Genomic DNA, 10,993 nt, shown 5'->3' with positions numbered 1-10,993 from the left:
ATTTTTTTTATTATTTATTTAGGAATTTTTTTTTTTTTTTTTTTTTTTTTTTACACATGTGGAAAAATTTTTTTTTTACTTTTTTACTTTGTCCCAGGGGGGGACATCACAGATCATTGATCTGGCAGTGTGCACAGCACTCTGCCAGATCGACGATCTGCTGTGCAGGGCTGCAGGCTTACCAAGTGTCTGCTCTGAGCAGACACTCGGTAAGCCACCTCCTTCCCTGCAGGACCCGGATGCCGCGGCCATCTTGGATCCGGGACCTGCAGCCAGGAAGGAGGTAGGAGACCCTCGCAGCAACGCGATCACATCGCGTTGCTCCGGGGGTCTCAGGGAAGCCCGCAGGGAGCCCCCTCCCTGCGTGATGCTTCCCTATACCGCCGGTACACTGCGATCATGTTTGATCGCGGTGTGCCGGGGGTTAATGTGCCGGGGGCGGTCCATGACCGCTCCTGGCACATAGTGCCGGATGTCAGCTGCGATATGCAGCTGACACCCGGCCACGATCGGCCGCGCTCCCCCCATGAGCGCGGCCGATCGCGTATGACGTACTATCCCGTCGGTGGTCATACGGGCCCACCCCACCTCGACGGGATAGTACGTCTGATGTCAGGAAGGGGTTAAAGTCTGATCTTCAACTGCATCTGAATTATTTTCTTTAAAATTCATTGTGGTAATGTCTATAACCAAAATTAGAAAAATGTTGTCTCTGTCCAAATATATATGGACTAGGGTTGAGCATTCCGATACCGCAAGTATCGGGTATCGGCCGATACTTGCGGTATCGGAATTCCGATACCGAGTTCCGATACTTTTGTGGTATCAGGAATCAGTATCGGATCCACATTACTGTGTAAAATAAAAAATAAAAATAAAAAATATTGATATACTCACCTCTCCGGAGGCCCCTGGACATCACCGCTGGAAACCGGCAGCCTTCTTTGCTTAAAATGAGCGCGTTTAGGGCCTTCCATGACGTCACGGATTCTGATTAGTCGCGTGCCGCTCATGTGACTGCCACGCGACCAATCACAAGCCGCGACGTCATTCTCAGGCCCTAAACGCCTCATTCTAGGAATTTAGGACATAAGAATGACGTCGCGGCTTGTGATTGGTCGCGTGGCGGTCACATGAGCGGCACACGACCAATCAGAAGCTGTGACGTCATGGAAGGCCCTAAACGCGCTCATTTTAAGCAAAGAAGGCTGCCGGTTACCAGCGGTGATGTCCAGGGGCCTCCGGAGAGGTGAGTATATCAATATTTTTTATTTTAATTCTTTATTTTGCACATTAATATGGATCCCAGGGCCTGAAGGAGAGTTTCCTCTCCTTCAGACCCTGGGAACCATCAGGATACCTTCCGATACTTGGTGTCCCATTGACTTGTATTGGTATCGGGTATCGGTATCGGCGATATCCGATACTTTTTGGGTATCGGCCGATACTATCCGATACCGATACTTTCAAGTATCGGACGGTATCGCTCAACACTAATATGGACGTAACTGTATGTCTGACATCAATATCCACTACAGAGATCTTTTGTGTGAAGTCAGAACTGAATAACGACAGCCTTGTTGATGAAGGTAGTCACTAACTACTCTCTTCTGCTCACAAAGCCCTTCCAACATCTACAGTGTAGAGTTCCAATGCGTGGGGACATCACACACTAATAGGTGAGCCAGAAGCTGCAAATGCAGCTGAATCTCGGCAAGGGCGGCTAAAGCTCTAGCTGACTTTCTAAAATGGGAACGCAGAGCATTGTACTTTCCGCAGCAGATCCGTGAGCTATGTGTTGCTTTTCATAAAGCATTGAACAATGAGGTTAAGCACATGGGCCAGAAATGGCACGTGTGTGAGCCCACCTTGCCTCAGAACAGCCACCAGGTTCGGGCCTTTGTCACACACGACCATGCCTGGCTGTGAATTCACCGATGTCAGACACAGATCTGACTACTCTTCCGAGCTGTCCACAAATCTTCAGCATTGTGTATTTTGTCACCTAAGCAAATTAGCTTCAGCACAACTTGTTGCCACTTGGATGAGGCAGTGCTGCAATGCTTCCAACTTGTGACTGATGTGCTACTTTCGGAGATGGAGGCTGAAGAGGAGGAGGTGCACGAGCTGTAGACTATGTAGGAAACCCAGATTGACTTAGGGCCCACAATACTCAGGGTTGGGAGGATGTGCACAATCCCAAGGTCGGACTGGGTCCCGGCTTCCACTATGTTAACCCAGTGTGCTGTCAGCGAGATGTAACGTCCCTGTCCACAAGCACTTACCACATGTCTGTGGTTAGGTGTACTTTCCCAGTAACAGCATTTTTGAGGGCACGTGTAATGTTGTGGGATATGTGCCTGTGTAATGCCGGGACGGCACATCGGGACAAATAGTCCCGCATTTTTGGGGCCTCGGGGTGATCATCTACTCTGCTCTCACTTTCAAGCTACATATCCAAGCACTTGCCTCCTCCTGCCCACAACAACTCTAAAACATTTCCAGGATCCGTACATTCCAAGAAACTGCAAAATGTTTGTGCACGCCCTCATCTCCTGCCTCGACTATTGCAACCTCCTGGTCTGTGGCCTCCCCTCTAGCACTCTTGCACCACTCCAGTCTATACTAAACTCTGCTGCCCGAGTACTCCAACTGTCCTTTTGTTATTCCCTAGCCTCTCCTCTCTGCCAGGCCCTTCACTGCCTTCCTATTGCCCAGAGGCTACAGTTCAAAATCCTAACTAGGACATGCAAAGCCTTCTACAACCTGTCTCCTCCATACATCTGTGACATGGTCTCCAAATGTCCGACTGGGTCATGGCTTCCTCTACGCTAACCCAGTGTGCTGTCAGCAAGATGTACCATCCCTGTCCACAAGCACTTGTACACGTGTCCATGTTTAGGTGCAGTTTCCCATTAACAGCATTGTGGAGGGCCCGGGTACCATTGTGGGACACATGCTAGTGTAATGCGGGGATGGCCCACCAGGAGAAATAGTGGTGACTGGGGATCGAGTACCTTGTGACGGTCACCACCATCAGGTTGCGGAAAACTTCCGTCTCCCAAGAGCCTAAAATGCAACATTTCGAGCACAAGCAGAGAATAAATGTGTGAATTTAGTACTGTGGCCAGTGTGGCATTGGCTGCATATTTCTGCTTGCGTTCCAATGACTGAGGTATGGACAACTGAATGCTGGGACAAGGACATGGACGTGCTTTTGGATGGTGCTAGTTGAGTTTATGTGCAACTACAGATGCAGGGCAGGAGGCATCTTTGCATGCACCATGGACAGAGGATTGGCTTGCATGTACAACAGCGGAAGAAGCAGTGGTGTCACCCGCAGACACTGTTGATGGAGCCTGTTGTTCGGCCAACAAACTCGGGTGCTTTCCTGCCATGTGCCTGATCATGCTGGTGGTGGTTAGGCTGGTAGTTTTGCTACTCCTGCTGATGCAGACATGGCCGGTGGTGCAAACGGCCTTTTTGGGATTATCGGCAGAGTCTTTAAAAAACAACAAGACTGTTATGGGGACATTCAGTGTCTTCACCTCCTCACCTCGACCTCTGTCTTTTGGTGTTCCCCAAATCTAAGCTCTAGGACCCCCTACACTTCTCCATCTACACCTTTGGCCTGGAACAGCTCATGTAATGGCACGGTTTGCAATATCATCAGTATGCCGATGACACAAAGCTCTACCTATCTGTACCTGACATCACCTCCTAATTGACCCAAATCACACGTCTTCCCACTATTTCATCCTTCTTTTCTGCTTGTTTTCAAAAAGTGGACATGGACAAGACGGAATACATCATCTTTCAAGCATCTCACCCTGAGTAGACATGAGAGCTGTTTATGCTTCATTCTGTGGCACTTTAGTAAGAGGGAAAGTTTGCCCAAGAGAAAATGATTTTGCATACATTCATGGCCTTTTTTGGCACACTGTTTGCAGCTGTGATCTTCATCTTCTTGGTGGGGATGTGGTATTGTTTAAAATCGTCATCAATACCATCATTGTCCATATCTTGTAAGGAGGAAATCTTGTGTTTCCCAGCGTGGTGGTTATCTACGTTTAGTAGCATTCCTTATCAGTGTTCATTACACTAGAACAAATAATTTTCATCTGTGACATCTAGATACTATTGGTAATATGTATGGGTGAAGGTGAAAAACCTTGTGTCACGGGTGTGTTGATAGTTACGGACGGTGCACTCCTCTTTAGGGTATGTGCGCACGTCAGGATTTTGTGCAGAATTTGTGCAGAATTTTCCTGAGATTTTCCTGAGGAAAATCTGGCACCACTCCCAGGAAATCCACATGCGTTTTTTGTGCGTTTTTAGTGCGTTTTTGGTGCGTTTTTAATGCTTTTTTTAATGCGTTTTTTTGTGCGTTTTTTGTGCGTTTTTTCAAACACATAAAGTTGGTTGAAAAAAAAACACCTCCCATGAGGTCATTTCTTGGTCCTACCCCTTTTCTCCATTTTGCTTCCTTGTTGGATTCAACATGCCGCACCATCGTCTTACTCCACAACAGAACCGGCTACTGTTGCATACGGCACTGCTTTTGCTGCACCACCACAGCGATCTGGTAAGATAATGTCATTAGATGTGAACACTTTGCGTATTAGGCTGGGTTCACACTGTGTACAGCAGCCCGTTCAACACATACGTTAACGGGCTGCTGTAACGCAAGTGCTGACTTTGGCATATCGCTAGCGCAGCTAGAGCACCTGCTAGCTCTATCAGCGCTAGCAGTGACGGACCCGGCAACGCTGCAGTCTGAGTCTCGGGGTCCGACCGTCACTCAAATGACGGCACATGGCTTGCGATGCGTCCGACATAGGAGTCAATGGCGGCGCTAGCAGACTACATTTCACCACGTTATGCAGCGGTGTAACGAAGTCCATCAAACGGACTGGGGGAACGCAATGTGAACCTAGCCTTAGGCTGCGGAGATGCCGAGTTTATGACGCTGCGGATTGGCAGCAGTTTTCCATGCGTTGTACAGTTCCATGTAATAACACATACTATATTCTCCCATAGAAGCAATCTCGGAGAAGAAGGAATAGCAGACGACAAAAAAGGATGTGGGTTCATCCCATTATTCAGGAACAGGAGGAAAAGGGACACTTCCATGTCCTTTACCGGGATTTAAGGAGGTAAGATATAGGGAGAAATTGTATATTGACAGCTGATTTTATTTGTAACTTTTTATTGCTATATACAACGTACATCATGTTTAAAATGTGTGTTTAAAATTATTTGATTTTAATTTTTTTTTCCTTTTTATTTTCAGCTTTCCAGATAAATTTACTCAGTTTTGCCGGCTTTCCATTGAGGCATTTGATCGTCTTCTAATTATTCTTGGTCCACACCTCAGTTATGAAGATACAGTCATGCGAAGAGCAATCTCTGTAGAGGAAAGGTTGCTCATCACCTTGCGGTAAGGCCTTGCTGTGAGTGGCCCCCTAAATGCTGCCACAATGCTGCCAGTTTCCCTCATAATGCTGCCGCAATAGTGCGAGTGCCCCCCATAATGGTGCCAGTTCCCCCATAATGCTGCCGCAATGCTGCGAGTGCCCCAATTATGCTGCCACAATCCTGCCAGTTCCCCCATAATGCTGCCGCAATGCTGCGAGTGCCCCCATAATGCTGCCGCAATGCTGCGAGTGCCCCCATAATGCTGCCGCAATGCTGCCAGTTATTATTATTATTATTATTATTTATTGTTATAGCGCCATTTATTCCATGGCGCTTTACAAGTGAGGAGGGGTATACATAATAAAAACAAGTACAATAATCTTGAACAATACAAGTCATAACTGGTACAGGAGGAGAGAGGACCCTGCCCGCGAGGGCTCACAATCTACAAGGGATGGGTGAGAATACAGTAGGTGAGGGTAGAGCTGGTCGTGCAGCGGTTGGTTGATCGGTGGTTACTGCAGGTTGTAGGCTTGTCGGAAGAGGTGGGTCTTCAGATTCTTTTTTAAGGTTTCGATGGTGGGCGAGAGTCTGATGTGTTGTGGTAGAGGGTTCCAGAGTAGGGGTGATACGCGAGAGAAATCTTGTATACGATTGTGGAAAGAGGAGATAAGAGGGGAGTAGAGAAGGAGATCTTGTGAGGATCGGAGGTTGCGTGTAGGAAAGTACCGGGAGATGAGGTCACAGATGTAAGGAGGAGACAGGTTGTGGATGGCTTTGTACGTCATGGTTAGGGTTTTGTACTGGAGTCTCTGGGTAATGGGGAGCCAGTGAAGGGATTGACAGAGGGGAGAGGCCGGAGAATAGCGGGGGGACAGGTGGATTAGTCGGGCAGCAGAGTTTAGAATAGATTGGAGGGGTGTGAGAGTGTTTGAGGGGAGGCCACAGAGCAGGAGGTTGCAGTAGTCAAGACGAGAGATGATGAGGGCATGGACTAGGGTTTTTGCAGATTCTTGGTTGAGGAATGAACGGATTCGTGCAATATTTTTGAGTTGAAGTCGGCAGGAAGTGGAAAGGGCTTGGATATGTGGTTTGAAGGAGAGATCAGCGTCAAGGATAACCCCGAGGCAGCGAGCTTGTGGGACTGGGGAGAGTGGGCAGCCATTTACTGTAATGGATAGGTTCGTTGGGGGGGTCACGTGAGATGGGGGAAAGATGATGAATTCTGTTTTGTCCATGTTAAGTTTCAGAAATTTAGCGGAGAAGAAGGATGAAATAGTGGACAGACATTGAGGGATTCTGGTTAGTAGGGAGGTGATATCTGGTCCAGAGATGTAGATCTGTGTGTCATCAGCATAGAGTTGATACTGAAAGCCATGAGATTCTATGAGCTGTCCCAGGCCAAAGGTGTAAATGGAGAAGAGCAGGGGCCCAAGGACTGAACCTTGGGGGACTCCGACAGAGAGGGGGCGAGGTGAGGAGGTGGTGTGTGAGTGGGAGACGCTGAATGTCCGGTCTGTTAGGTATGATGAGATCCAGGATAGGGCCAAGTCTGTGATGCCAAGGGATGAGAGGGTCTGTAGTAATAGGGAATGGTCCACTGTGTCAAAGGCAGCCGACAGGTCGAGGAGGAGGAGAACAGAGTAGTGTCGCTTGCTCTTGGCGGTTAAAAGGTCAGTGGTGACCTTAGTTAGGGCAGTTTCAGTGGAATGGTGTGGCCGGAAGCCAGATTGTAAGCGGTCAAAGAGGGAGCAAGAAGAGAGATGGGAGGACAGTTCAAGGTAGACGTGTTGTTTCAGTAGTTTTGAGGCATAGGGGAGAAGTGATATAGGGCGATAGCTAGATACAGAGGATGGGTCAAGAGAGGGCTTTTTGAGGATAGGTGTGATGGAGGCATGTTTAAAGCTTGAGGGGAAAACACCATTTGTTAGTGATAGGTTGAAGAGATGGGTTAGGGTTGGGATGAAGATTGTGGTGAGGTTTGGGATGAGGTGGGTTGGGAGCGGGTCAAGTGCACAGGTGGTGAGATGCGATCTTGAGAGTAGAGTGGCGAGTTGATCTTCTGTAATGGTGGAGTAGTTGGTTTTGGAGGTGGAGGGTAGGGAAGTTGGGAGGAAGGGCTCTGGGGCTTGTTGACCAAAACTGTCTCTGATGTTATCAATCTTCTGCTTGAAGAATGAGGCAAAGTCTTCAGCAGAGATAAGTGAGGAGGGAGGAGGTGCTGGGGGACGGAGGAGAGAATTGAAGGTGTTGAATAACTGTTTAGGGTTGTGAGACAGGGAGGATATGAGAGATGAGAAGTAGGTTTGTTTAGCTGTGGCGAGTGCGGTCTTGAAAGTAGTGAGGGACTGTTTGAATGCGATTAAGTGGTCGTTGGAGTGGGATCTTTTCCATCTGCGCTCAGCAGCCCTGGAAGCTTGCCTCAGTTCTTTGGTCAGGCTGGTGTGCCAGGGCTGTCTGTTGATTTTGCGAGCTTTGGTATGTGTAAGTGGGGCAGCAGATTCCAAAGCTACAGCTATTGTGTTGTTATATAGAGCGGCAGCGTCATCCGCATTGTGTATGGAAATTATGTCTGTGAGAGGGAGGAGGGATTCAGAGAATGAATGTAGGTCAAGATGTTTAAGATTTCTGCGAGGGTGTGAAAGTTTGTGGGGTGGGGACTCTAGACATGGAGTGGAGAGAGATGAGAATGTGAGAAGGTTGTGGTCAGAGAGAGGAAGAGGCGAGTTAGAGAGGTTAGATAGGGAGCAGAGGCGGGTGAAGATGAGGTCCAGTGTGTGACCATCTTTGTGAGTGGCTGCAGAAGACCATTGAGTGAGGCCGAAGGAGGAAGAGAGAGATAGAAGTTTAGTGGCAGCTGAGAGGGAAGTGTCAATGGGTATGTTGAAATCGCCCATGATGATAGTGGGGATGTCCGCAGAAAGGAAATGAAGTAGCCAGGTGGTGAAGTGGTCAAAGAAGGTGGTGGCTGGCCCTGGGGGGCGGTAAATGACAGCCAGTTGGAGGTTGGAGGGGGAGTAGATGCGCACAGAGTGCACCTCAAAGGAAGGGAGGGTAACAGAGGGTGGCAGTGGGATTGGGGTGAAGGAGCAGTTATCTGACAGGAGAAAACCAACTCCTCCACCATGCTTGCTGCTGGGGCGGGGTGTGTGAGAAAGGTGGAAGCCACCATATGAGAGTGCAGCAGGGGAGGCTGTGTCAGAAGGGGTGAGCCAGGTTTCGGTGATAGCGAGGAAGGAAAGTTTGGTAGTAACAAAAAGATCATGGATGTAGGAAAGCTTGTTACAGACAGAGCGAGCGTTCCACAGAGCTCCTGTTAGTGGGACTGGGGAAGCGGGGGCTGGGCGAATGGGTATAAGGTTAGAGAGGTTACGGAAGTTTGTGATGGAGCGTGGATGGGAGGTAGAAATGACTGTGGGAATATGGTGAGGAGGACCAGGATTTGGAGAGATATCACCAGCAGTGAGAAGGAGCAGAGATAGTGTTAGCAGGTGGGAGCAGGAGAGAGCGTGAGGGGGCTGCCTCTGCTTTGAGACAGAAGATTGTATGTTAAGGAACAGTTCTGAGGAGGAGGTGAGATGGATGGGGAGGATTGAAGAGGAGATGAACAGTTCCTTACTTGGTGTGGGGATTGGGGGAGGTTGCAGAAAGTGAAAGATTATAGGGGTAAAAGTGACAACAAACAGAAACATTGTTTGCAGTGACTGGCCAGTTACCTTCAGTTCCAATTCAGGTTTTAATTCTAATGTAATCCACACTTTTAGAACACACTTCTAGAAATCACACTGCAGACTAAAGTCCTGCAGACTTGTGCTATGCAATATATGGAAAACTAAGTGCGGTCAGGTGTGGAGCAGAGAGGAGTGGTCTCTGCTCATTTTGGTCAGAGAATTAAGGGTCGACCAGATGCATACAATCAAGACTAAGTAAACAAGGTAATAAATATCACAGAGTAAGTTGGGGGTTAGCTGAAAGGCATACCATCACAATGCTAGGAGCAGGGGAAAGTCTATGCGCAAAGCTGGGTGATGTATTATGTGCGCTTCATAGGAGATCTGGATGAACATACCATCACAATGCTAGGAGCAGGGGAAAGTCTATGCGCAAAGCTGGGTGATGTATTATGTGCGCTTCATAGGAGATCTGGATGAACATACCTGTTGGAAGAATAGAGATGCTTGTTAGAGTGCGATGGTGGCAGGTAGCAGGGCACAGTCTGTATACATCTTTCAGGTTTTAATTCTAATGTAATCCACACTTTTAGAACACACTTCTAGAAATCACACTGCATAATGCTGTCTCAATGCTGCAAGTGCCCCCATAATGCTTCCACAATGCTGCGAATGCCCCCATAATGCTGACAGTTTCCACATAATGCTGCCGCAATGCTGCGAGTGCCCCCATAATGCTGCCACAATGCTGCCAGTTCCCCCATAATGCTGCCTCAATGCTGCAAGTGCCCCCATAATGCTTCCACAATGCTGCAAATGCCCTCATAATGCTGACAGTTCCCACATAATGCTGCCGCAATGCTGCGAGTGCCCCCATAATGCTGCCACAATGCTGCCAGTTCCCCCATAATGCTGCCTCAATGCTGCAAGTGCCCCCATAATGCTTCCACAATGCTGCGAATGCCCTCATAATGCTGACAGTTCCCACATAATGCTGCCGCAATGCTGCGAGTGCCCCCATAATGCTGCCACAATGCTGCCAGTTCCCCCATAATGCTGCCTCAATGCTGCAAGTGCCCCCATAATGCTTCCACAATGCTGCGAATGCCCTCATAATGCTGACAGTTCCCACATAATGCTGCCGCAATGCTGCGAGTGCCCCCATAATGCTGCCACAATGCTGCGAGTGCCCCATAATGCTGCCACAATGCTGCCAGTTCCCCCATAATGCTGCCTCAATGCTGCAAGTGCCCCCATAATGCTTCCACAATGCTGCGAATGCCCCCATAATGCTGACAGTTCCCACATAATGCTGCCACAATGCTGCCAGTTCCCCCATAATGCTGCTGCAATGCTGTGAGTGCCCCTATAATGCTGGCACAATGCTGCCAGTTCCCCCATAATGCTGCCTCAATGCTGCGAGTGCCCCCATAATGCTGCTGCAATGCTGTGAGTGCCCCTATAATGCTGGCACAATGCTGCCAGTTCCCCCATAATGCTGCCTCAATGCTGCGAGTGCCCCCATAATGCTCCCACAATGCTGAGAATGCACCCATTTTGCTGCCACAATGCTGCCATTTCCCCCATAATGCTGCCTCAATGCTGAGTGCCCCCCTAATGCTTCCACAATGCTGCCAGTTCACCCATAATGCTGCCGCAATGCTGCGAGTGCCCCCATAATGCTTCCACAATGCTGTGAATGCACCCATAATGCTGCCACAATGCTGCCAGTTCCCCCATAATGCTGCCTCAATGCTGAATGCCCCCATAATGCTTCCACAATGCTGTGAGTGCCCTCATAATGCTGCCACAATGCTGCCAGTTCCCCCATAATGCTGCCTCAATGCTGCAAGTGCCCCCATAATGCTGCCACAATGCTACCAGTTCCCCCATAATGCTGCCTC

The sequence above is a fragment of the Ranitomeya variabilis genome, chromosome 5, assembly GCF_051348905.1.
Source record: "Ranitomeya variabilis isolate aRanVar5 chromosome 5, aRanVar5.hap1, whole genome shotgun sequence".
NCBI classification, from domain to species: Eukaryota; Metazoa; Chordata; class Amphibia; order Anura; family Dendrobatidae; genus Ranitomeya; species Ranitomeya variabilis.
This window is presented reverse-complemented; position numbering follows the sequence as displayed.